Here is a 5,366-nt window from a genome sequence, read left to right as displayed (position 1 = left end):
ACTTTAGATTTTAAATATTATTATTATGTATTATTAAAGTTTAGACCTAATGATTAGTGTATATTATAAGATAAGATAATAATATAAGACTTTTATAATTTAAATTTTTTAGAGTTAAAACTTGATGAATATATATAAAAGAGAAAAATCTATTCTTTTATCTAATTTTTTTGACAATTAACAGATTCATTACATTTTCTCTCTCTAATTTTGAGGAAATTAGACAAAATGTTTATTATTGAGTACTAAATTCTCACTTAAACATTATTCTCCCAATTACTTTACTCATGCAGTAATAATGAACTCTAGAAACAATATGTATATAATTATGTTCTATTTAGTATTCTAACTCTTGGTATAGATCCAACAAAATATAAGATATATGTCTTGCATTGCGCAACGTTCCATAGTAGTTAAAAAGGTACATTACATATATAAGTATACGCAAACAAAAAGAAGGAAAAGATCAGACATATCTTATTTACTTCCTTTCTGAAAAGCAAAAGTTTGGCGACATTCCGGTCCCGTGGCATGGGAAAGAAAAAAGGAATGGGATCAATGGAAGTAGTTAAAATAAATACCAATTATATCTTTAGTCTTGTACACTGATCAGTTAGGAACTCATAATAAGGGTATATGCTGGGCAGCATGTGTTTCACACCACACCATGAAATGGACCACCAGCTAGCTATGCCGTAGCTAGTTAACTTTATGTATTATTCTCTTCTAAATAATAATGATGTGTGTTAGTCTCTTCTTTTCCTCTTTATTTTTTATTTCTACAGATTACTTCTATATGCAAGTTTTATAGTCTGATTTCTGAGGGAGTGAAAGCCTATAAATAGCTTGAATAGCAATAAGGCACAATATAATAATCATTTCCTAATTAACTTCACACATACAAAGAAAAGAAAGGAGAGTAAATATCAATCGTGACAATGGCAAGCACTATTGCTACCACGAAGAAAACGGACGACGGTTTTGAATTCAATGATGATAACATCCTTGACCAAGTTTACCTCACACATGTCATCAGTGATGTGGAATGCGATACCAAAATCCTCTATGAACTTGTCTCCAACATACTTCTACCTAATAGTAATCAGGTAATTAAATAATTTACACTATTCGTTCTAGCTAACTAATGTTACATAGGCTGCAGTGCGCAAATGACGGCATTAGAAATAACAAGAGCCTAATCAACAACAAGCTAACAAGTATTTTTAAATTGGTTACCTAACATAATCTTTATATTAATTAATTGTTATTAATTAATAATTATTTAAATTTTATTTTTAAAAAATATAAAATTAATAATATTAATTATAGTTATTTAACATTAACTAGTTAAGAATAATTTAATTCTAAATATGCCATGCCAAAAATTAATACAATAATTTACCTATACTACCTTTTCTAAATATGCCATGCCAAAAATTAATACTTGTTCTTTTAATTACTTGCCCTACAGAGTCATCCACTACCGCCACCTCTTTCAAAGCCTGAATTCCTCACACTGAAGCTGGTTTCTTGCCAGGTATTATATATAGTTGCTCTCAATCTAACGTCTTTATTGTGTGGATAATTATTATTTGATTAGAGATATAACTATTTAGATGTTTTTTTATCAATTTAAATTTTTAAAATAAATATTTTTATAATATAATATCAAGAGCGGATAAAACAAAATGAGTAATCCTATGTTATTAGATGCAATTAATCTTATACCATTAAAAACATTAATAGTGACTAATTGATGACTATAAACCACAAAATTTCCTTTTGAAATAAGTTTTTGTGATAGTTATTATTGTTTTCATGATCCATGAATATAGATGATAGCGACACGGAGTTCAAAGCGATGCGCGCACCAAACAACAATGTGGATTCTGCAGCAGTTGAGGCGCTATTCCTGGGACGCAAAGGTGATGATAACCCTAGCGGCATTCTGTTTGGAATACGGCAACTTTGTGTACCTGGACAGGGCAGCATCGGACGTTGCGGGGAACCTCACTGAGACAGCTGAACCAAATCCAAATTCGGAAGGAGTCTGCGAAGCAGGTGACGGAGTTGGTGAGACACATAGGCCAAGCAGTGCTCTTTCACATCAACCAGTGGGCTGACTTGTCCGCCCAAGACTTTGAAGAAGAAGATGTTCCTGCCCTCAATGACGCCTTCAAATCCATCCCTCTCCTTGTCTATTGGACCATTGCTTCCATTGTTGCTTCCACAGCAAACCTCCTCTCATCATCACCGTAAGTTAACACGTTCATCTGCATCCATATAGATTGAATATACTTTCATTGGAATTATTCTATGGTGTAATACTTTTAAAGTATTCTTTTTTCTATTTTTTAGGAGCTATTCTTTGTCAGAGTTTAAGGAGAAGCTTACTATGGCTGATGACAGTTTGGCAGGGTATCTGGAAACATGCATGAAGCAGAAAGGTAAATATATATGCGTCAGTTTAGTATGGAAATGTATGTTTCGGTAGGTAGCGTATGAGAGCCATGATATTTTAAAAAATAAATATTATTTAATAATAAAAAATATTACTTTAATTTTAACAATACTTGTATAGTTATAGTAATTAAAATAATTTAACCATACTAGAATCTACCGATATATAATTACTAACAGTAACAATTTTTATATATTTTTTTTGTCAAAGTATAATTCTTTTGCTAATTTATTAATTAAATAACAAGTCACTGTCAGATATTTTTATAAAGTCTTTTCATAAATTTATTGGAGAGAGTAAATTATTTTGTTTATTAGGAAAACAACTAAGAATTTTTTATATAATACAATTGAATTGGTTAATTAATTTTTCCTACTCTAGGTAGCTCCTTCCTTCAACTAATAGAAATGCGTTTCTTTGATTTGTTATAGAGCACCTAGGTGATTCCCAGCTTCGTAGAAGAAAAGTAATTGAAAATCCTAAAGATATTGTAGAAGTTTTGAGGGCTTTGATCATGGACCCTAAGACTGGTCCGCAACCCCAAATTCATGAAGGCCTCGATCAAGTTAAAAAGGTCACTTTACTTTAACTTTCTCTCTTTGATTTGCATTCTTATTGGAGAGTTAATCGAATGATATTAATTATTGAAACAATAGTACTACATATAACTAGCATATTTTATCAGTTTAGGCTGTTAATTAGTCAGCACTAATTGTTTTGTACATAAGTTCAAACAAAATCTAAATATAACACGTTTTAAAAACTAAATATCTGCTAGCTCTTAACTTTCTCTTATTGAAAATCCATCAAATATCATAACAGGGTGTGGAGATCTTCAAGGGGAAATACGTGTTACTCTTCATTTCGACCTTGGACAGAATTGAGGATGAGATTCGGCTCGTAAATTCTATCTACGATGGGTTGCTGGCAAACAACGACAAGAAAGAGAAGGGGGGTTACCATAGAGATGAGTTTAAGATTGTGTGGATCCCAATAGTGCATAAGTGGGAAGAAGGGAGTAAGGAACGGTTCAAGAATCTGAAGAGGAATTATAACATCAAATGGTATTCAGTGGAGTACTTGGGTGAGTTGCCAGGCAGAAGGATAATAGAAGATGATTTTGTTCGTCCTTACGGATTTGATATCCATGACAGACCTATTATTCCAGTTTTGGGTCCTCATGGGAGGAGGATAAATGAAAACGCATTGGACTTGATCTTTCAATGGGGGATCGATGCTTTTCCTTTCAGGAAAGAAGATGGAACTGCTCTTGATAAAAAATGGACTTGGCTTTGGGATGCCATTAAGAAAGTCAATCCTACAATAGAGGTAATTAATTATAAAAGTTCATTTTGGTACTAATTTTGCGTTTACAATTATTTTACCTTCATCATGTAATGTCATACTAGTAATAATAATTATTTTTTATATTATTTGTAAAAAAAATCCCTTAAAAAGTCAGAATAATTTATTAATTATATAAATTATTTTATATAGTACATTCAAATTAAACTTTTATTTTTCTGATATTCACTCCATTCACACTTATTAATTAAGGCATAGGATAAATATACCAAACAATAATAAAAATTTATTTTTAATTTAAGAAAATTAAGTAACTAATATTATTCTAATAATTTTTTAATAAATAATTTTATTTTCCTCTTCATCCTTTGTATAAAAAATGAGAATATAACCTATTAGTTGGTTTCTTTTTTTTTTTTTTAATATTAACATGTTAAATACAAAATTATATCAAATTTTAGAAGTATAATCTTTTAGAGAAACACATGTATGTCACTTTTTTATTTTCCTTTCACTAAGAATGTTAACTCCCCAATCTTCATATTTTGAAGGTGCAAATTTTTGTCGGTTGATTAATTGCTTATTTTGGTTGTTTCTCAAAATGCATATATAATATATTTAATTTTATCGTGTGATTCAGCCGAAACGGGAAAAATACATGTTCATATATGGAGGCAGCGACAACTGGGTCCAAAAATTCACAAGTGGAGTGAATAAACTGAAGAAGAATAAGGACATAGAAGCAGCAGATGTGGAAATAGATTACCATAATCTAGGAAAAAGAAGTAGCAGCAACGATGTTTACAGCTTCTGGGTGAGCGTAGAAAGGAAGAGCCAGAAAAACAAGCAGCACAAGGATCCCCTCAACTGCGAAATCCAAGAGATTGCAAGAAACTTGCTGTGCCTCAAGAGAGATCCACAGGGATGGGTCATTCTCACCAAAGGCAGAAACATCAAGCTCTTTGCTCATGGCGACCCCATGTATCAAACCCTTTCTCAATTCCAGAATTGGAAGGATAAAGTTCCCATAAAAGAGGGGTTTGACATTCCATTGACGGAATACTATCATAATAAGGAAAACGAGATATCTGAACGTCAACAACCTTGCTCCGTGATCAATAGCTCAAGTGTCATTGCAACAATTACCTGCCCAAATCCTACTTGCGGCCGTGTCATGGAGGTTACTTCCGTTAATTACAAGTGCTGCCACCGAGATGATGATCCCAACTACTGCGGTTACTGAATTTCAATTTGCTTTTCCAAGCTTGCTTTAATTAATGCTTTTTCCTAGTTAATTGTTACTATATAATTAAGAAATTAAAGTATGCGTGTTTATGTCAAATACCAGCAAATTTATCTTTGACAAATATTATGTTAAAAAATGCTACCTATAGTTTAAAATTCAGCTTTTGTCAGTTTTTTAATTTAATAATATTATTTAATTATTTTATAATTAAATTATTTTCTTATTTTTTAGATAAATAGATTGTTAAATGAATTTAATTTACATTTATTAACTAAAATCTCTTTAACTTTTTCTTAAAAGATAAAGTAATTATTTTATTATTGGCAAATTATATGGTACAAACAGGGACGAAAC

General features: G+C 31.1%; 1 pseudogene; it reads left to right on the top strand.

Annotated features, from left to right (window-relative positions):
• The first annotated feature begins 910 nt into the window (after nucleotides 1-910).
• Nucleotides 911-5,134, top strand: LOC107466281 (protein SIEVE ELEMENT OCCLUSION B-like; annotated as a pseudogene).
• Nucleotides 5,135-5,366: the final 232 nt, after the last annotated feature.

This window comes from Arachis duranensis, chromosome 9 (assembly GCF_000817695.3).
Source record: "Arachis duranensis cultivar V14167 chromosome 9, aradu.V14167.gnm2.J7QH, whole genome shotgun sequence".
In the NCBI taxonomy this organism is placed as follows: domain Eukaryota; kingdom Viridiplantae; phylum Streptophyta; class Magnoliopsida; order Fabales; family Fabaceae; genus Arachis; species Arachis duranensis.
The sequence above is the reverse complement of the archived record's forward strand: the minus strand, read 5'-3'. Positions and strand labels throughout refer to the sequence as shown.